This window comes from Chlorocebus sabaeus, chromosome 21 (genome assembly GCF_047675955.1).
Source record: "Chlorocebus sabaeus isolate Y175 chromosome 21, mChlSab1.0.hap1, whole genome shotgun sequence".
NCBI lineage: Eukaryota > Metazoa > Chordata > Mammalia > Primates > Cercopithecidae > Chlorocebus > Chlorocebus sabaeus.
The window spans coordinates 3,147,519-3,170,101 of record NC_132924.1 but is presented as its reverse complement, the minus strand read 5'-3'; the positions used below and the strand labels follow the sequence as shown (position 1 = coordinate 3,170,101).

General features: G+C 42.6%; 1 long non-coding RNA gene across 7 annotated transcripts in view; it reads left to right on the top strand.

Moving 5' to 3' along the window:
• LOC103226016 (uncharacterized) overlaps positions 1 to 22,583 on the top strand; it is a 53,911-nt gene that overhangs the window by 12,384 nt on the left and 18,944 nt on the right. The window contains exons 2-6 of one of the 7 annotated variants that reach the window (XR_012090156.1): positions 12,359 to 12,483; positions 13,288 to 13,842; positions 14,173 to 14,356; positions 14,660 to 14,870; positions 17,445 to 21,926. This is a non-coding gene — a long non-coding RNA (uncharacterized lncRNA). Of the gene's footprint in view, positions 1 to 12,358; positions 12,484 to 13,287; positions 13,843 to 14,172; positions 14,357 to 14,659; positions 21,927 to 22,583 lie in introns of those variants that run through there. The other 6 variants (XR_012090154.1, XR_012090157.1, XR_012090153.1 and 3 more) reach the window with 6 other exon arrangements.

Sequence of the window (22,583 nt, the reverse complement as noted above, 5' to 3'; positions counted from 1 at the left end):
GGCCTCCCAAAGTGCTGGAATTACAGGTGTGAGGTACCGTGCCCGGCTGAAGTTTTCTTTTTCTGTTTTAGCTCTGCTAGGTTTTGGTATCAGAATGATGCTATTCTTATATAATATGTTGGGGGAGGAGTGCCTTTTTTGTACTCTGGTAAAATTCAGCTGTGAAACTCTCTGGTCCTGGGGTTTTCTTGGTTGCTTGGCTAGTTATTAGTAATTCAATTTTGGAGCTTGTTATTGGTCTATTCAGGGATTCAATTTTTGTTGTTGTTCAGTCTTGTTAGGATATATTCAGAAATTTATTTGTTTCTTTTATATTTTCTAGTTTGTGTGCATAGAGATGTTCATAGTAGATTTCAATAGTTATTTGTATTTCAGTGGGGTCAGTGATAAGGTCCCTTTTGTCATTTCTAATTATGTTTATTTGAACCTTCTTCATTAATCTAGTTAGTGGTTTACTAGCTTATTAAATTGTTCAAAGATTTACTTCCTGAATTTCTTGAATTTTTTTGGTATAGTTTTTTTTAATGTCTAAACCTCCTTTAGTACAGATCTAGTTTTGGTAATTTCTTGCCTTCTGCTGGCTTAGGGGTTGGTTTTCTCTTGCTTCTCATTCTTTTATTATGTTAGATTGTTGAGGGCTTTTTAACTTTTTGATGTGAGCATTTAGTGCTATACATTTTCCTCTTAACACTGCCTTAGCTGTGTTGCAGAGATTCTAGTATGTTGTATTTAGTTCTCATTTGTATCAAATAACGTTTTGATTTCTGCCTTAATTTCATTATTTACCCAAACGTCATTCAGGTGCAGCTTATTTAATTTCCATGTAATTATATGGTTTCAAGTGGTTATCTTTGTATTGAATTACATTTTTATCAGTCTGTCATCTGAGTGTGTGGTTGGTATGATTTTGGGATGTTTGAATTTGCTCAGTGGCTCAGTGACTCACATCTGCAATCCAAGCAGTTTGAATTCTCAGTCTAAGCTCAGGAGTTCAAGACCAGCCTGGGCAACATGGTGAAACCCCATCTCTACTAAAATACAAAAGTTAGCTGGGCGTGATGACACGGGTCTCTAATCCCAGCTACTAGGTTAGGCCGAGACAGGAGAATCGCTTGAACCTGGGAGGCAGAGGTTGCAGTGTGCCGAGATCGTGCCATTGCACTCCAGCCTGGGCGACAGAGTGAGACTCTGTCTCAAAAAAAAAAAAAAAAGATTAACCCCCACTCTAACCACATGTGTTATCTATAGATTTCAGACATAGTATAGAAAAACGTTCTTCAAGAAGCATTGTTCCTGCTCACCATCCCCACCTGGTCACGTACCCCATGCTTGCTTAATCTATCACAAGCTTTTCACATAGACCCTTTAGAGCTGTAAGCCCTTAAAAAGGGCCAGAAACTGCATGGGGGGAGCTCGGTTCTTGAGACGCAAGTCTGCCGACGCTTCCAGCCGAATATAAGCCTTTTCCTTCTTTAACCCGATGTCTGAGGGGTTTTGTCTGTGGCCCGTCCTGCTGCTGGTATGATTTTGGGATGTTTGGATTTGCTGAGGATTGTTTTATTTCTGATTGTGTGGTCAATATTTTAGAGTATGTGCTACATGGTGATGAGAATAATGTATATTACGTTGTTTTTAGTTACATTTCTGTAGATGTCTATTTAGGAGAGTTTTGTGGATGTCTGTTAGGACTATTTGTTCAAGTGTTGAGTTTAGGTCCTAATATCTTTGTAAAATTCTTGCCTTAATGATCTATTAGTGTTTCTGGGGTGTTTTAGTTGTCCCTTGTTACTGTGTGAGAATCCAAGTTTCTTCATAAATCTCAAAGAACTTGCTTTGTTATGTGCAGCCATATATTTTAAAATAACACCTTTCTCTCTTCTGCTTTTTTCCCCACAAACATTCTTGCAGTGTGCAAAATTCAGATGTCCTGGAGTTCAATAATATGTCTAGAGACCTGGCTATTGTAGGAGAAAATATAAATCAGAAACAAGAGGCTTTGGCTGGGCGTGGTGGCTCATGCCTGTAATCCCAGCACTTTGGGTGGCTGAGGCGGGCAGATGACAAGGTCAGGAGTTTGAGACCAGCCTGGCCAATAGGGGTGAAACCCCGTCTCTACTAAATTACAAAAATTAGCTGGGCGTGGTGGCGCACGCCTGTAGTCCCAGCTACTCGGTAAGCTGAGGCAGGGGAATTGCTTGAACCCCGGGAGGCAGAGGTTGCAGTGAGCCAAGATTGGGCCACTGCACGCCTTCCTGGGCTACAGAGCAAGACTCTGTTGCCCAAAAAAAAGAAACGAGGCTTTATTCTCCTTTGTAAAAATAAGAGAGGATATTTTGCCAATTTCTCTTTTCTTAAAGCATTCAGATTATATGTAGATTTTTTTCTTTGTTGTTTTGAAAGATATGTAAATCTTAGTAACCACTGTAGAAACCTTTTGTTATTATTTTTGACTCAGGATTGTCTTTATCGAGGACCTCAGATTTGTTTTTGTTTTGACAAAGGTTTTTTTTTTAAATTTTTAGTCTTTTAAAGTAGACAGATTTGTTTAGATTAAAGCTCATTTCAAGGGCACACAAAAATTGAGCACAAAGATAGGATTAAATTTAGCAGTACAGAATGATACACTTTAATATACTCAGTTCCTTTGACAAAAAATACTGATTATCCAAAGTAATTATGTAATATTTGCAGGCTGATGTACTTACACTGCAAAAGGTTCAGTGTATGAAAAGTGAAGTCTGTAGTTGTACTTTGGTTTCTGTTTATTACTTCAGAACAATAAGAATAGTTATGTGTAGTGTTTGTAGAAAAAAATTAAACAGTATTTTCTATAATAGTATAAATATAAAGCCACAATATTTACTTTGAATAGATCCCTTAGGCATTTTAATATTTTATTCATACTTTTGAAATATAAAGGGTTTTAATTGAATTATGGTTACAGACAACTTAAAAAATGTTTATGTACATTATGGGTAGTATACAAATTATTTATACTTAGATATTTACATCTAATATCCAAAGAAAATTCACTACCAAATTGTTACAGTAGATATTAGTCTCACATGCTTATTAATTTATCCAAAGGCATAATTATAGGTAAGCATGATTTTAGTGTCTTTCATTTCACTAAATTGGAATGCTGCCGTTACAGGACAAGGGTGATGTGGGCACCCAAAAACTATAATACCTTGTTAGCCATGTTGCAAGCTCAAATATATGCCACCAAATGAACAGTCATATTTCAATTCTTCATCAAAAAGTGCTGATGGAAATGGTCAGATATATTTCAATATAAATCCCCTATTCAATGGCTAGGAGATGAGAGCCCCAGAGATGGGAGAGAAACCACATTACATTCTGGTAAGAATATGCCCCATTTCTTCATAACGCTCATGTTTCTCATGCTGAGAGTAGCTGTGCACTTTGAGTGTTTAGAAAGAAATTTCATTTAGGGGAATATTTTCTGGTAAACTTGATCAATCTTATATCTAATCTGAGTTTTTTAAAGAATGCTTTTAACTTCTTTTTCTCAAGTAGGCTGACACAGGAGGATCACTTGAACCTGGGAGACAGAGGTTGCAGTGAGCTGAGATCGCGCCAACTCCGTCTCAAAAAAAAAAAAAAAAAAAAAAAGAAATCAGCCTTGAGTCTCTGCTTTCTGGCTTATCATTGGGCCATCAGCCCAGGGTCACTAGGAATCCTCTCACTGTCACCTAGACATCTTCGAGACATTTGAGGATGCCAGGGCAGAACTGTGTCAGGCAGACAAGAGTGGTTAATTATGCTTCTGTTTCAGTGTAGGAGAAATGAATCATCCTGTGTTTGTTTTTCCCCTCATACAAGAGATGTTTTTGGTTGGTATCCAGATGAGAGTTTCTCAGTTTTCTGGTATTTGGGTCAAAAACAAGGAGGAGACCTGGAGACTCAAACAGATTAACTAATTGCTTCTGCTTCATATGGTCATTAGAAAAATAGATTAAGCAGTCATCATCCTTACCATTCAGAAACTGTTAGTCTAGACTTGCAACTAAATAAATAGGTAAATTCAGCATCATATGGTTGGCACAATGAATAGATGTGTGCAAAAAAACTTTACTTGGGCCACTTTATGTTGTTGTGACTTCTGAAGTTGTCACCTGAAGAGATATTTATGGACACAAGAGTTATTTCTATTTATTTTACCTTGCTAAGAATACATATTTATCTTCTAATAAAATTACCCTAGAAAACCCTAAAAACATTAAAATTACACAAACTGTGGGATTTAAGTTTCTCTTAGGTAAGCTTAGGGAAAACAACTGGGAATACCTCTGTGGCACAGAGAGCAGAATTCCACATAGAGTCCACTACCTGCCCCCAGCCCTGTTCAAATTTACTCTTTTTGGAGGCCTTATTTAGGTCTGGCCCCACCCTGGAGTCTTGCCTCACAGAACTCTCATTAGAAGAGATTAGAGTGTGAATCCTGCAGCCTTTCTAGAGCCAGTGCTCACAATTTCCTGAAACCTAAAAGCAGACACATTTTTAAAAAAGTATTTATTTTAGGGTCATAATTAAAAAAAAATTTTTTAAATTAAAACCAGTACTTGCAGACATTCCATTTAGCGACCTGTTTTCTATTTCTGCAGATCCTGTAGTTGCTTCACAAGTCACAAAAAAGTAAATATAAACACAATTAAACTTTTTCTAAACTACATTAACCTCTTGTGTATCCCTCTTTCTATATTTACCTTTTATACATTATTTTAAAAATCAATGACAGAAACAAAAGAAAACATAAAAATACTGGGCCCTTTATCTGAATTCTAGGAATTTTTAACACTTAGTACCAGCTCCCAAGGTGCTATGAGGATTAAATCGCATAATGTGTAATTTCCAGCAATGTACCCTATAACAATCTCTTCAGCACATGGCACCTGCTTAATAAACACTGCATTAGTACATGTGAAAAGGTTGTTTTCCCAATGCACATTTATTCAGACATGGCTGCTTTTTGTTTGTTCTGTAAACTTTAAAGAGCCAGCAAAAAATATGAAAATCAGTTGTCTTCATTTGTCCTAAAGTTGGCTTATTGAATTCACTTGTTCTGCCTTGGTTGGGAAGAAACATGACCTCTGATCTACTTCTGAGGCTTTATTACCAAACATATGCATATATGGGCATTACCTAAACAAACCCATGAAACACATTTTGTGTGTATACGTCTTTATTTATTATTATTATTATTTTTTTGAGACGGAGTTTCGCTCTTGCTGCTCAGGCTGAAGTGCAATGGTGCAATCTTGGTTCACTGCAACCTCCACCTCCCAGGTTCAAGCGATTCTTCTGCCTCAGCCTCCCAAGTAGTTGGGATTATAGGCGCCCGCGACCACGCCTAGCCAATTTTTGTATTTTAAATAGAGATAAGGTTTCACCATGTTGGTCGGGCTGGTTTTGAACCCCTGACCTCAGGTGATCCACCCGCCTCGGCCTCCCAAAGTGCTGGAATTACAGGCGTGAGCCAGCACCCGGCCCGTGTGTCTCTGTTTATCCACAATCTTATATTTAAATGTAAATTTAAAAATCCCCCATGAATAACTAGGTCAGAGGTTCTTTCCATAGCCTTTACCTCCAGGCCAGGTGAATCCAGTCAGCCAATTCACTTTGTGAAGATTTATGTATTCCAAGCCAAACACCAAACCACATTTTTTAATGTGAAAATGTCCCTGATACTGGCTCCAAGGTGTTTTAAATTTAGTTTTTCATTAAATGAGCCCGCTTGTGGTTCTAACCATTCATCTATAAGCAGAGATGCCTAACAACAGTGGGCCTAGACTTTCTCACAAACAAGCTCTGACCTGCTTAATAAAATCCACCTTTGACACTTCAGCACACGTTCACTATTACCTGGTAGAAATGTGGTAAGGTAGGCTGGGCACCATGGCTCACGCCTGTAATCCCAGCACTTTGAGAGGTGGAGGCAGGTGGATAAACTCAGGTCAGGAGTTCGAGACCAGCCTGGCCAACATGGTGAAACCCTATCTCTACTAAAAATATAAAAATTAGCTGAGCATGGTGGTGCACACCTGTGATCCCAGCTACTTGGGAGGCTGAGGCAGGAGAATCGCTTGAACTTGGGAGGCGAAGGTTGCAGTGAGTCGAGATCATGCCACTGTACTCTAGCCTGGGTGACAGAGTGAGACTGTGTCTCAGGAAAAAAAATAGTGGTCAGGTACCATATACCATAATTTTACTTTTAGTAACAAAGTGTATCTTCTGAAAACAGACTTAGACTTTCTTTTCTTTACCATAAAGACCCTACTCTAGCCACAAAGATGTAAATACAAAAGTGTACTTTTACATCCCACACTCATAGAAACAAATTAGCCCCTATCTTGACGGAAGCTATAAGAAGAAATAAGCATTCTCAAATTTGGGTGAGTGCCTTTATGCTCAGGCTGGTTCATAGGCGAGCCCATTTTTACCAGAAAAAGAAGAGTCAACCTTGACCTGGCAATGAATGATTCCCACGACCTTTTATTTTCAATTTTAGTCTCACATAATTGAGCAAAATGGACCAATGCTTCCTTTATATATATTAAATGCAACAGGATGTTGTACTGTTGTAGATATAGTTTTTAGGGTATAGAAGTTTATACCTGCATGAAAGTTTTTAAAATTAATTTCAGTATCAATACCTATCAAATACTTCTACCACCTATATCTTTATTCTGTATAAATATGGTTACAAAATTACATCGAATATATCTGCATATAGACGTATTTAGGTAGATAAACACAAACAGTATTATGTGGGTATGTTTATATAAATATTTATGTATACAAAGCATGTTTCCAAAAGACATTTTCAATACCCAACTATATACTAAAAATGCAGATGTACACTTGCTGTTCTACTCTATGGCACAATAGCATCCCCGAATGAAACACAGCCATACAATGTTGTTTGTATAAAACATAAGCAAAGTTCACCTTCAAGGGCAAGGTCTAGAAAGGAAGCTGCCAGTATAGAAATATATTGCTTTATGTCCAGGTTAACACTTCAGGGTCCTGCTTTCTTTCTAGGTGTGTGAATGTGCTATTCACATCTAGCATTTGGGGTCTGAGTTGAGGAATCTGCAGTTCCTATTTAAATAATTGACGATGTACCCACCTAGGCTAAGCTGATTGGCTGATAGAAATCATCTAAGGTGAGCTAATTGGCTAATGGATACACCTGGGCTGAGGTAACTGGCTAGTTGAAGTCACCTAATTTTACTCCCTTTAAAAGTCAGGTGCTGGGCGCAGTGGCTCACGCCTGTAATCCCAGCACTTTGGGAGGCCGAGACGGGTGGATCACGAGGTCAGGAGATCGAGACCATCCTGGCTAACACAGTGAAACCCCGTCTCTACTACAAAAATACAAAAAAACTAGCCGGGCGAGGTGGCGGGCGCCTGTAGTCCCAGCTACTCGGGAGGCTGAGGCAGGAGAATGGCGTGAACCCGGGAGGCGGAGCTTGCAGTGAAGCCGAGATCCGGCCACTGCACTCCGCCTGGGTGACAGAGCGAGACTGTCTCAAGAAAACAACAACAACAAAAAAAAGGTCAGGTGCCTACTTGGGTTTCTCCCAAGTGCACTTTCCTTCTTGCCCACTCCTGCTCTGGGGGGGGGGTGGGGGGAAAGAACCTAATTTTTTGTTTTTTTTGAGACTGAGTCTCGTTCTGTCACCCAGGCTGGAGGGCAATGGTGCGGTTTCAGCTCACTGCAACCTCTGCTTCCTGGGTTCAAGCCATGCTCCTGCCTCAGCCTCTTGAGTCCCTGGGATTACAGGTGCCCGCCACCACACCCAGCTAATTTTTTTTTTTTTTTTTTTTTTTTTTTTTTTTTTTAGTAGAGACGGGGTTGTGCACTTTGGCTAGTCTGGTCTTGACCTCCCGACCTCGTGATCTGCCCACCTCGGCCCCCCAAAGTGCTGGGATTACAGGCATGAGCCCCCTCGCCCCGCCTGAAAGAACCTATTTTTATAATTTATAATTTTTATAAATTATAATTTGTAATTAAATTTTATAATTTGCTGATTGGAATTACCTGGGCTGAGATAATTTGCTAATTTAAAAAAAACTGTCCTGGCCGGGCGCGGTGGCTCACTCCTGTAATTCCAGTGCTTTGTGAGGCCTAGGCGGGTGGATCACCTGATGTCAGGAGTTTGAGACCAGCTGGCCAACGTGGTGAAACCCCATCTCTACTAAAAATACAAAAATTAGTCAGGTGTGGTGGCCCATGCCTGTAATCCCAGCTACTCAGGAGGCTGAGGCAGGAGAATCGCTTGAACCCGGGAAGTGGAGGTTGTAGTGAGCTGAGATCACACCACTGCACTCTAGCCTTGGAGACAGAGGGAGACTCCGTTCCCTTCCCCGTCCTCCACCCCCACTCAAAGAAAAACCAACTGACCTGAGCTAATTAGCTGGTTGGATTTACAAGTACTGAGTGGCTGGGATGAGTAGAGAATTCACATCTGACTCAGTTTTATTTCAAGGCTTTATTACAGGACATAATAGACATTTATATAACCCTGTGTGTTGGTATTTTTAGTCTATCTACATTTTTATTGCTGTATCTAAATCCGTAGAGTAAAACTTCCAAAATAAACTGAAATGTGCTTTTAATATCATAGTCAAAGTAACTGCTCTTGGCTTTTCTTTTTTACCCCAAAGGTTCACTTTTCCAGCCAAAAAATCCCACATAAATATGATATGGTATTCCTATGTCACATTTTCAAAAAAATAGCATAAATTGATGAAAGCTGTAAAGAAAAATTTCTGGCACTTTCAAATTTAACAGTAACACAGCCCACCACTGAGGCTCTGAATCTCACATGAGGAAGTTGTCAAAAGCTTGTTGGAGAGATTTTAAGCTGAAGCTACTTTATCTTTAGTTCTGTGTTCACCAGAATTAGAGTGGTCAGCCTTGACCTGGCAGTAGATGTTTCTCGTGGCCTTAGTGCATTTTCTTTTTGTTTTAAATCTTATTTTACTTTAAGTTCCTGGATACATGTGCAGAATGTGCAGGTTTGTTACATAGGTATACATGTGCCATGGTGCTTTGGTGCACTGATCAACCCATCAACTAGGTTTTAAGCCCTACATGCCTTAGGTATTTGTCCTAATGCTCTTCCTCTCATTGCCCCTGACTCCCCTGACAGGCTCTGGTGTTTGTCGTTCTCCTCCCTGTGTCCATGTGTTCTCACTATTCAACTCCCACTTATGAGTAAGAACATGCAGTGTTTTGTTTGCTGAGGATGATGGCTTCCAGATTCATCCATGTCCCTGCAAAAAACAAACATGAGCTCATTTTTATGGCTACATAGTATTCTATGGTGTATATGTATCATTTTCTTTATCCAGTCTATTTTTTTTTTTTTTTTTTTTTTTTGAGACGGAGTCTCGCTGTGTCGCCCAGGCTGGAGTGCAGTGGCCAGATCTCAGCTCACTGCAAGCTCCGCCTCCCGGGTTCACACCATTCTCCTGCCTCAGCCCCCCCAGTAGCTGGGACTACAGGCGCCTGCCACCTCGCCCGGCTAGTTTTTTGTATTTTTTTTAGTAGAGACGGGGTTTCACCGGGTTAGCCAGGATGGTCTCGATCTCCTGACCTCGTGATCCGCCCGTCTCGGCCTCCCACAGTGCTGGGATTACAGGCTTGAGCCACCGCGCCTGGCCGCCAGTCTATCATTGATGGGCATTGGGTTGGTTCCATGTCTTTGCTATTGTAAATAGTGCTGCAATAAACATACATGTGCATGTATCTTTATATTAGAATCATTTATATTCCTTTTGAGTATATATCCAGTAATGGGATTGCTGGGTCAAATGGTATTTCTGGTTCTAGATCCTTGAGGAATCATCACACTGTCTTCCACAATGGTTGAACTAATTTACACTCCCACCAATAGTGTAAAAGCATTCCTATTTCTCTACAGCCTCACCAGCATCTTTTATTTCTTGACTTTTTAATAGTCACCATTTTGACTGAATCCTGCCTATTCCTGCTTCAAGCAAACCTCCATGACCCAGATGAACCCAGGTTCTGCCTGTCCCCAAACCCTAGCCTTGGCCTCTTTCTCTCTGGGCTTAGCATCCTTACCTGGCACAGAAAGCTCAAAGCTCCTGGCTTGCTTACATCATTAAAGTGCTACATTATGAAGACTCAGTGAAAGCATGAAGCTGTATAATTGTATGTTCAAATACTTTCAACAAGTGCAAATGTATAGGCTTAAAGAAATAGAACTGGCCAGGTGTGGTGGCTCGTGCCTGTAATTCCAGCACTTTGAGAGGCTGAGGTGGGCGGATCACTTGAGGTCAGGAGTTCGAGACCAGCCTGGCCAACATGGTGAAACCCCATCTATACTAAAAATACAAAATTAGGCTGAGCTCGGTGGCTCATGCCTGTAATTCCCAGGACTTTGGGAGGCCGAGGAGGGTGAATTACCTGATGTCAGGAGTTTGAGATGAGCCTGGCCAACATGGTGAAACCTTGTCTCTATTAAAAATGCAAAAATTAACTGGGCATGGTGGCACATGCCTATAGTCCCAGCTACTAGGGAGGCAGAAGTTGCAGTGAGCTGAGATCACGCCACTGGACTCCAGCCTGGGTGACAGAGTGAGACTGTCTCAAATTATATATATATACACACACAGACGTACATATGTATAAATATGTATATGTGTATGTATGAATGTGTATATATGTGTGAATATGTATATATATGCAAATATATGTATATATGTGTATGTATGTCTATATGTATATATGTGTGTGTGTGTATACATGTATATGTATATATGTATGTATACATATGGGTTTATATATATATGTGAAATAATTATGTGCACTTTTTAGACCCAAGAGTTGAATCCCTGGAACTTAACAGCACAAGGATTTTTCAGGCAATACAGAGAATTGCATGAATACAATAATCTTTTTAAATTCGTAATTTGAGTTAACTTTTAGATAACTCTTGAATTAGACAAAATTATTCATTTTTCAATGAGAACCCATGTTTTTGGCACATTTAATATAAACCTATGGAGCAAAAATGTTTGAACTGCCCATCAGATGTGAGCATTTCATAGATGAGGACCATTCCACAATTTCGAAATAGATTTTCAAAATACTACTTTGTATCTTATCTATGTACCCAATGTTTTCATTTTTAGCCATTTATTTAGACTACTTCTGAAAGCTGAGATACTACACAAAGGTAATTTAACATTATTTGTTAACCATTTTAAAGCTTGAGAACATTAGGTGTTTATGTAAAAACCTTTAAGTTAAATACATGGACATTTTGTTGATAACTCAAAATGTGTAGCTTTTTTAATACACCATATTAAATGTCTCATTTATTAAAAATCACAAAAAGATTATTCTACCTTGAGCTGGGTTTATAGTTTTATAATTTTTATGCTAAATGTTGACACCGAATGAAATATGGCACAGAGGTGATATTGTGACTGTTGCACACCCAGATGACAGTAAAGATTGTCATTCTTTAACAGTAACACAGTCCACCACTGAGGCTCTGTATCTCACATGAGGAAGTTGTCAAAAGTTGGAAAATTGCCTCTCATAGGTGAATCCGGTCCACAGGTGGGTTGGTGACTCTCAGACCAAGATTCAGCACAGCTGTGAGGCTGTGACTTCACTAAGGGTACACAGTCTGCAAGAGGGACTGAGGCTGTCATGCTTGGTTCCAGTCCACTGTTGAGATTGTGAGTCATATACTGAGACCCAACATACAGGAAGTGTTACCTCTCATACCTATAACTGGGAAATGTACAGGATTGTTCATTTTATCCCTGGACTTCCCTGCAGGTGTGACTGAGAAATAAACCTCTGCCCAGCCTTTGACTTATTTGACTTTTCTGCCTCAGACAGCCCACCTATGGGATTGTGACATGTCACTAGACCCCACAACTAGGTAATGTGACTCTCTTCTCCTGCCTTGGCACTGTCTAAAGGGGGCATATGATATATTGCTTGTCCTTAAACTCAGGTGATATCACTCTGTCCTCCTGCCTTGGCACTGCTTATAGGGGGCATTGTGACGTATCACTGGGCTCCACACCTATAACCCACATTATGTAACTCTCCACTCCTGGGCCCTGCTCATAGTGGCCATTGTGACATATTGCTGACTCCAAAACCCAGGTGATTTAACTCTTTTGCCTTGCCCCAGCCTGCAGAGGGCATTGTGACACACCTCTGCAAACATCACCAAGGTGATGTAACTCTCTTCTGACAATTCCGTGTTCTAAAAGGTGATTGTGACATATCACTGAGCTCAGCACCTAGCTGATGTGACTCTTTTTTTCTTCCTAGATTCTGCCTGCAGAGAAGATTGTGACATATTGCTGGTTGCAGCACCACGGTGATATTACTCTTTTGCCTTGGCACTGCCCCCAGAAGGCATTGTGATATGTTGGTGGTCCCAGCTTCAAGGGAATGTAAGTATCCTCTCTGGACCCTACCCACATAGGGCATTGTAACATATCTCTGGGCCCATTAACTGTTTGATATGACTCTTCTCTGACCTGGGCTCTGCTCACAGGGCTCATTGTGACATGTTTCTGGGACCATCACCTAGTTGATGTGACTCTCCTTCTCTGCCTAGGCCCTGTCCATGATGGGGATTGTGACATACTGCTTGATCAAGCACCTAAATGGTGTGACCCTTTTCTCATGCCTAGACCCTGCCCCATAAAGCAATTGTAACATATTGCTGAACCCAGCTTCTAAGTTATGTGACTCTCTGCCTTGATTTAAGCCCTATAAACAGAAGGCATTGTGACATATCTCTGCTTTTCTCACCTGGATGAGGTGACCCTCCTACCTGGGACCTCCTCAGGGAGTATTGTGAGAATTTGCTTGACCCAATACCTGTGTGATGTCACTCTCCTCTACCGCTTGGCTTCTTTCCACAGAAGGAATTGTGATCTGTCACTGGGCCCAGCATGCAGGTAATACAACTCTCCTGCATGGGCCCTGGCCACAGGAATGATTGTGACAGATTGCTGATGTCAGCCCCCTACGTGATGTGACTCTTCTGCCTGGATCTTATTTTCTAAGCTCATTGTGACATAATGCTGAGCTGACAATCAGATTAATATCACTTTTCCTTTTTTTGTGGTTTGTTGAGATTTAGGGTCTAATTATTATTTATTTTTTAAAAAAGAATTTACAAGATACAAAGGTCTCACAATACATTATCACTGATGATTGCTGTCTTTTTCTTTGTTTGTTTGAGACAGGGTCTCCCTCTGTCGTCCAGGCTGGAGTGCCGTGGCAGGATCTCAGCTCACTGCAACCTCCGCCTCCTGGGCTCAAGCAGATCTCACACCTCAGCCTTCTGAGTAGCTGGGATTACAGGCACCCACCACCACAGCCTGGCTAATTTTTGTATTTAATAGAGACGGAGTTTCACCATGTTGGCCAGGCTGGTCTCAAACTCCTGACCTCAGGTGATCTGCCCGCCTTGGCCTCCCAAAGTGCTGGGATTACAGGCGTGAGCCACAGAGCCCAGCCTATTGATGATTGCTATCTTCACACCTTAACACAGGCCCTGATAGAAAGAACATGGACAGTGTGAGTCTGTTGGAGACTACCCCATGGACAAGCAGAATAAACTACAATGGGTTTGATGACAAATGATGTTGGGCCAGCCTGTTCCAAAAGCAAGCCAAGATGCAGCAGAAACCAATACGGCCTTTCTGTGGGGGAGGCATGAGTGTACTCCTTCTACCACAGGGACTCCCCAACACTGGCAGTGTCCATGCCTTATTCCACCACAGCAACAACAGAAAATGGTAAAATGGTCTTTTGCTGCTTTTTGCAGAGCTATTCGGGTTCCCAACTTCTTACTTCTATCTTCCTCTTTATGTTTCAGTTCCAAATTCTTAAAGCAGTGTGGGTACTTACCATCTTGAATTTTTCAAGATCCAATTCTGCCCGGTGATAACACACTGAACTCTGCCTCCCAAACCTATGGCTCTTGTTCAGAGGACATGTTGCCCTAGGCCCGACTGCCCTCAGCCCTGCTACTGGCACTGCAGTTTTCTTTTTGGGGTGTGTTTCTCTCCTGGCTTGATTCAGAAGGTACCTTAGCTCTGCTCTTTTCTCTGCTGCTCTTTTTCAAGCTTTGACAGCTGCTTTGGGTCAGAGGTAGCAGCACGGGGAGCTGATGATTCCAGGTCTATGGTCACAGGCCCTGGATTCTGAATGTGCACCTGCATGTGGGCCCCAAACTTGCCTGTATATCTTATGCAGCTGCTCCAGGAAGCCATTGTACAAGCCTTCTGTCTGCTCTGTGGGCATTGCCAGGTGGGCCTTTTTTTTTTTTTTAAAAAAAAAAAACCCTGTCTACTGGTAACATTGTGACATGCATCTAGATGCAACACCTAAGTGTGTGTGTGTGTGTGTTTTTTGTTTTTTAATGTAGTGTCCCTTTGTTGCCCAGGCTGGAGTGCAGTGGTGCAATCTCAACTCACTGCCACCTTTGCCTCCCAGGTTCAAGTAATTCTCCTGTCTCAGTCTCCTGAGTAGCTGGGATTACAGGTGCCCATCACCATGCCTGGCTAATGTTTTGTATTTTTAGTAGAGATGGGGTTTTGCCGTGTTTTCCAGGCTGATCTCGAACTCCCATCTTAGAGTGATGGGATAGGCCTCCCTGCCTCGGCCTCCCAAAGTGCTGGGATTACAGGCGTGAGCCACCACGCCCGGCCAACCAAAGTGATTTAACTCTCCTGTCTTGCCTGGGATATATCGCTGGGTTCAACGTTCAGGTAATGCGACTTTCGTGCAAGGACCCTGTCCACAGAGGCATTGTGACAGATTGGTAAGTCTATCACCCAGGGGATGTAACTCTCTTCTTTGAGACCTGCCTACAGGGGGCATTGTGACTTATCTCTATGCCTATCACTCAGGTGATGTGATTCTCTTTTTTGCCTTGTTTTTGCTCACAGAAGAGATTTGGAACTATTACTGGCCCAGCACCCCTTTGATGTGACTCTTCCATTTTTCCTATATTCTGCCCACAGAATAGATGTGACATATGGTGGGACCCAGTACCTACATGATGTAACTCCTCTTCTGCCTGGGCCTTGCCCTCAGGAGATATTACAATATATTACTGGACCCAGCAACTAAGTGATTTGACTGTCCTGTTTTGCCCTGCTTTCTGGGAGGATTGTGACATAATTACCTGGTCCAGTACCTAGGTGATGTGACTCTTCTCCTGCCTGGGCCTAGTCCACAAGGGACATTGTGACATATTGCTGGACCTAGCATCCAAGTAATTGTGACTTTCCTGCCTGGTTGTGACGTATTGCTGAACCCAGCACCCAGGTGATGTGGCTTTTCTGCCTGGGTTTTATTCTTAGGGGTTTGTGACATATCTCTGCGTTCATCAAGTATTTGATGAGAAGTCTCCTCTCTGATGTGGGCTTTGCCCAAAAGAAAGATAGTAAAATATCTTTTGACCTACCACCTAAGTGGTGTGTCTCTCCTCTATTGCTAGTGCTCTGCTCAGAGTGAAATTGTGATGTATTGCTGAGTCTAGCAGCTAGGTAATAAGATTCTTCTATATGGGCCCTGCCCAAAGGGGTGTTATGACATATCCTTTTATTTATCACCTAGGCAAAGTGACTGTCTTTATTTGCCTGGACCCTAACCAAAAAGAGAATTGTGACATAGCACTGGATCCAGCACCTTGGTGCTTTTTTTTTCTTTTTTTTGCCTGGAGCCTGCATATTTTGGGTATTGTGACGTACTGCTGAGCTCAACACCCAAGGGATGAGAGACTTTTCTGGGCCCTGTCTACAGTAGCCCTTGTGACATATGTCTGCATCTTTCACTTTGGGGCTGTGATTTCCCTCTTTTTCTTGCACCCTGCCCAAATGGAAAATTGCAATATATCACAGGGCCCAGCAAACCAGGTGATGTGTCTCTTCTCATTTGGCCTTGCCCACAGGGAGCACTGGAATATATTGCTGGGCCCAGTGCCCAGGGGATTTGACTCTTTTGCCAGTTCCCTGCTCTCAGAAGGGTATCGTAACATATCTTTGGCCAGGCACCTGGGTGATGGGACTCTCCAGCTGGGTCCATGCTTTCATGGAAGATTGTGACATATCCCTGGCAGAGAGGCAGTCGATGTGTCTCTCTGCTTGCTCCATGCTCACGGATGGGATTGTGAAACACATCTTAGCCCAGCTCACATATGCAATGAGGACTGTCGTATCTTGAGCCAGCCAATAAGAGTGATACCATGTATGTTAGGTAACCTTAAGGAAATGGGTAAGATTCTGGGTCTTCTCTCTATACTAAGGTCATAGAGGATTACCATTCTTTTGCATGTTGTATAAAACCTTCATTTGGTTCGGAGAATGTTATCACAGAGCCCAGCAAAAATATGAGACTGTGGTTTTTGTATGCACTCTCCACCAAGTGCTAGGATTGTCACCCTTTAAACATGGAAAGAACCCACTGGTGAGGTCCTTAATCTCACACCTGGGCACAGTCCATAGTTGGAATAGTGATGTCATATGTAATCATCTGGCTAAAGTTGGGATGGTGACTCATTTCTAGATCATAGGGGCAGGCAAGGCCTCTCATATCTGGACCCAACCATTTGGAGAGATGTTGACTGTCATACTTGGGCTTAGTGCTACAGGTTCAAACATGGGTCTATACCAGCAAGAAGGTCTCAGTGGATTTCCAACTCTCATGCATACCATATAAAACCCTCAGATAATACAGATGGTGTCTTAACATGGCCCCACACAGAGGCAACATTGTGACACTTGTATGCACACCCAGCCAACAGTAAAGATTGTTATCCCCACACATGAATGCAGCCCCCTGTTGAGGTTTGGAATCTGACACCCAGAAAGAGTCAGAAGTTGGAAAATTGACTCTCGTGCATGGATTTTATCCATAGGTGGGTTGGTGTCCCAGAGACCAACATTCAGCACACTTGTGAGCCTGTGAGTCCACTAAAACAGTCTGCACAAAAAAATTGAGGCACTAATTTACAGAAGCAGTTCACCACTGAAACTGTGACTCCTGTACTTAGTCTCAACATACAGGTGGTGTTTACTCTCATATTGAAAACTGGGATGTGTCTGGGAGTGTTAATCTCATCTGTGGACCTTTGTGCAGATGCAACTGTGACATATGCCTCTGCCCATCACCTGATTTGACTCTTCTGCCTGGGACCAGACAACAGATGGGACTGTGACATCACTGGACCTAGCATTTAAGTAATGTGACTCCATTTGTCTGCCTTGGTGCTGCCGATAGGGGGCTTTGTGACATGTTGCTGGGACTTGCACCCAGGTGATGTGAGCCTACTCCCCTGCTTTGGGGCTGCCCCCAAAACACACTGTAACATATCACTAATCTCTGCACCCAGGTTCTGTGACTCTCCTGTCTGTGCCCTGCCCACATGGATTATTGTGACATATTGCTGGGTCCAACACCCAGGTGATGTAACCCTCCTGCTTGAGTCCTGCCTTAAGTCCAGGGGGCATTGTGAAATATCTCTGCACTCATCATTCTGGTGATTTGACTCTCTTCTTGCCAGGTCTCTGCTCACAGGGGGGATTTTGATGTATTGCTAAGTCCAGCACCTAGCTAATGTAAGTTTTGTCTTCTTAGGTTCTGCCTGTAGAAAAGATTGTAACATAATGCTGGGCCCAACTTCAAGGTGGCATTACTTTTTTGACTTGGCCTTGCTCTCAGAAGACATTATAACATACTGCTGGGCCCAGAACCAAGGTTATGTTAAGTCTTCCTACTAAAACCTACCCACAGAAGACATCGTGACATATCTCTGGGCCCATCAACTATTTGATGTGACTGTACTCTTATCTGAGTTTTTTTAATAAAAGAGATTTTGACATATCTTTGGGCCCAGCACCTAGGTGATTTGACTCTTCTCCTGCCTGAGCCATGACCAGAGATGGAGAGTGACTTATTGCCTGAACCAGCACACAAATGTAATTATTCTGATTTCTTCCCAAAGAAGTAATTATGACATATTTTTGAGCCCATCACCTAAATGATACAATTTTTTTTTTCCTGACCCTTGCCCATGGAGGTGATTGTGAAATACAGCTGGGCTGAGCCCTTAGGTTATGTGACTCTCCTCTTTTTTTCTGAGCCCTATCCACAATGGGCATTGTGACATATCTCTGGGCCCATCACCTAGGTGATGTGACTCTATTTTCTGGCCCTTCACTCAGGGTATATTATGATATATGCCTATATCTAGCACCTAGGTAATATGACTCTCCTATTCTGCATGGGCCGTGCATATATTGTGTACTGTGACATATTTCTGGGTCCAGCACCTAGGTGATTTTGCCCTCCAGCACAGCCCCATTTGCCCTCAGGGTTATAATATATCTTTCTATTCATCACCTACATGATGTGACTCTTTGCTTTTGTCCTGCCAAAAGGGATTGTGACATTTCACTGAACCCAGCACCTAGGTGATGTGACTCTCCTCTTATGATTGGGACTTAGAATTTTTGGTAGTGTGACATACTGCTGAGCTTAACACCTAGGCAGTTGGAGGCTCTTGCCTGGGCCTGGCTCACAGTTGCCCTGTGACATAATTTTGCATCAATCATCTGGGAGATGTGACTCTTCTTTTCTACCTTCACTCTGCCCAAAAGGAAGATTGTCACATATCACTGGGCTCAGCAACCAGGTATGTGTCACTCCTGCTTGTGACTTGCCAACAGAGAGCATTGTGACATACTCCTGAGCCAATCACACTGGTGATGGGACTCTGCTTCATGTGATGGGACTCTGCTTCATGTGATGGGACTCTGCTTCATGTGATGGGACTCTGCTTCATGTGACTTGCTTTCAGGAGGAAATTGTAACATATCCCTGGTTGAGCACCCAGGTAATGTGACCCCTCCTTCCTCACCCCTGCCCTCTGGAAAGATTGTGACATATCCCTGGCCTATCACTGAGGTGATGTGACTCTTCTGTTGGCTCTCCGTGGACAGTTGGGATTTTGAATATACCTTGGCAAACTTGATAGGTGTGATGAGGACTCTCATACCTCAAACCGGCAAATAGAGGAGATACTGTCTTTCATAAGTAGGCTTTAAAAACTGGGTAGCATTCTGAATCTCTTCTTCACACAAAGGTCATAGAGGATTACCACTGTCTTGCATATAATAGAAAGCCCTCCGGTAGTCCACACAGTGTCATCAAAAGGTGCAAAGCACAGATGAAATTGTGCTTCTCACATGCACAGCAACCCCTGGGATTCTCACCCTAACACATTGATGAAACCCACTGGAGAGGTCCCAAATCTAAAATATAGATGCAGTCCAGAGTTGGAAATGTGAGTGTCACATGTGAACATCCAGCCACAAGACAGTAACAATTTTAACTGAAGACTGCATTGGGATGGTGACTCATTTCTTCCTTTTCTCTTTTCTTTTGAGACAGAGTCTCGCAATTCCCCTGCCTCAGCCTCCAAAGTAGCTAGGATTACAGGCACGTGCCACCACCCCCAGCTAATTTTTTGTGTTTTAGTAGAGACGGGGTTTCACTATGTTGGCCAAGATGGTCTCCATCTCCTGACCTCGTGATCCACCCACCTCGGCCTCCCAAAGTGCTGGGATTACAGCGTGAGCCACCGCGCCTGACTGGGGATGGTGACTCATTTCTTTTTCTTTTTCTTTTTTTTTTTTTGAGATGGAGTCTCGCTGTGTTGCCCAGGCTGGAGTGTAATGGCATGATCTCCGCTCACTGTAAGCACTGCCTCCTGGGTTCACGCCATTCTCCTGACTCAGCCTCCCGAGTAGCTGGGACTACAGGCGCGCGTCACCACACCTGGCTAATTTTTGTATTTTTAGTAGAGATGGCGTTTCACCACGTTGGCCAGGCTGGTCTCGAACTCCTGACTTTGTGATCCACCCGCCTCTGCCTCCCAAAGTGCTGGGATTACAGGCGCCCGGCCAATGGTGACTCACTTCTAAACCCAGCACACAGGCAGGTGAGGACTCTCCAATCTAGATCTATCCAATTGGAGACATATTTACTTGCATATCCAGGCTTAGAACCATTGGTATGATTATTTGTCTATATCATCACAAAGGTTGCAAAGAAGACTGTGACTCATGCATACTGTATGAAACACTTGAATAGTGCTGAGTGCTGAGCTCAGCACACAGGTGACATTGTGACATTTAGATGTACATTCAACAGACAGTAAAGATTGTTGCCATTCTACATGAACACAGTCCACTGTTGAGATTCTGAATCTCACACCCAAAGTCAGTCGAAAGTTGGAAAATTGACTGCATACGTAGCTGAATCTCATACGTGGATTCAGCCCACAGGTGGGTTGCTGACTTTCAGACCAAGATTTAGCACACCCGTGATGTCGTGAATCCATGGAGGAGACAAAGTCTGCAGGAGAAATTTAGGCTCCCAAACACATATCTGAGATTGTGACTTGTGTACTTATGTTGTGGGAAATTAAGGAACCGGAGAGATCGAATGAAGGGCAGGAAGTGTTTAAGGTGTGTACTGGCTCAGTGGACATGTGTCCTGAAAGTCTGAGCCCCGAACAAAGAACTCAGTTGCTTTTAAGTATTTTGAGGCGGGCACTATGTGAAGCAGGAAGCAGGCTTACAGAAGCAAGAACAAAGGCTGCTGTGATATTTTTGCAGCATGTCTTACATCTTTGGGAAAACTTGGTTTGTAGCTTATGCTTATTTGTTTTGTGACCTTGCAGCTAAGAAAGGAACGAGCCTATAGACCCTACAAAATATGTGGAGCGTACATATGGTTAATGTTTTTTGGGACAGGCAGTTAATATTTTTTTTAAACTTTAACTTTGTGGGGGGCTATGTAAATTTTTTTCAGCCTTGGTTAATACAACAGTTCATTCTATGAGCTATTATTATTTGTCTATTACTATAATCTTTACCATTATTACTTATGCTATTATTTTGTTATTTTCTTAATTTCTTACTTCACTTGTACCCAACCTACAGTGAGCAGTGACTCTCATACTAAGAACCAGGAAAGGAGTGAGATTGGTAGTCTCGTCCCTGGACCTCCTGCAGGTGTGATTTTAACATACACCTCTGCTCAGCACCTGAGTGATTTGACTTTCCTGCCTGAGTCCAGCTTGCAAATGAGATTGTGACATATTACTGGACCCAGCACCTTGGTAATATGACTATCCTCCTGCTTTGGCACTGCCCACAGAAGGTATTGAGACATATTGCTGGGCCCAGCACTTTTATAATTTGACTCTGCTGCTTGTACCCTGCTTTCAGGAAGGGATTGTAGCATATCTGGCCGAGCACCTAGGTGATGTGACTCTCTTGCCTGGTGCCTGCCCTCAGGGAATATTGTGATATATTTTATGATCCAGATCAAGGTGCAATAGTAACTATTGTAACTTGAGTCAGCCAATAGGAGAGATACTGTCTCTTGGAGCTAGGCTTAGGGTAATAGGTAAAATTCTGGGTCTCCTCTTTGTATGAAGGTCATAAAGAATTACCACTCACTCACATACCTTATAAAGCCCTCAAGTGTTACAGATAGTGTAATTACAGGGCCCAGCACACAGGTGAGATTGTTTTTTCTATGCACACCCTGCCAACTGTTAGGATTGTCACCCTCACACATTGAAAGAGCCCACTTGTGAGGTTCTAAACTACACACATGTATGAGGTCTACAGTTGAAATTATGATTGTCATATATCAACGTCCTGCTGCAGTTGAGATGATGATTCATTTACCCAGCTCATAGGTAGGTGAGAACTCTCATATCTGAACCCAGCCAATTGAAGGAATGTTAACTCTTCTACTTGCTCTTAGGTCCACAGGTACAATCATGGGTCCATACCAGCATGAAGGTCTCATACCAAATTTATTTTTTTGTTTTGTTATTACTATTTTTTCGAGACAGTCTCTCTCTCGAGAGGCTGGAGTATAGTGGTGTCATCTCAGCTCACTGAAACCACTGCCTCCTGGGTTCAAGCAATTCTTCTGCCTCAGCCTCCTGAGTAGCTGGGACTACAGGCGTGCACCACCACACCCGGCTAATTTTTGTATTTTTAGTAAGATGGACTTTCACCATCTTGGCCAGGCTGATCTTGAACTCCTGACCTCGTGATCTACCTGCCTTGGCCTCCCAAAGTGCTGAGATTACAGGTGTGAGCCACCACGCCTGGCCAACAGATTGCCACATTCTAAAGCCCTTGGGTGGTACAGAGTGTGTTTTCAACAGGGCCCAGCACACAGGTCAGATTGTGTTACTTGTATACATACCCAGCCAATTGTAAAGATTGTCATCTTTTATAAACACAGTTCATTGCTTGGGTTCTGAATATCACATCTGAAGGTGGTGGAAAGTTGGGAAATTGACTCCCCTACATAAATTCCATTCACAGAATGATGGGTGACTCAGGACCAAGATTTTGCACATTTGTGAGGCTGTGACTCTGCTACAGGTACGCAGTCCACAGGGGAGATCAAGGCTCTCATGCATGAATCTATCCACTGT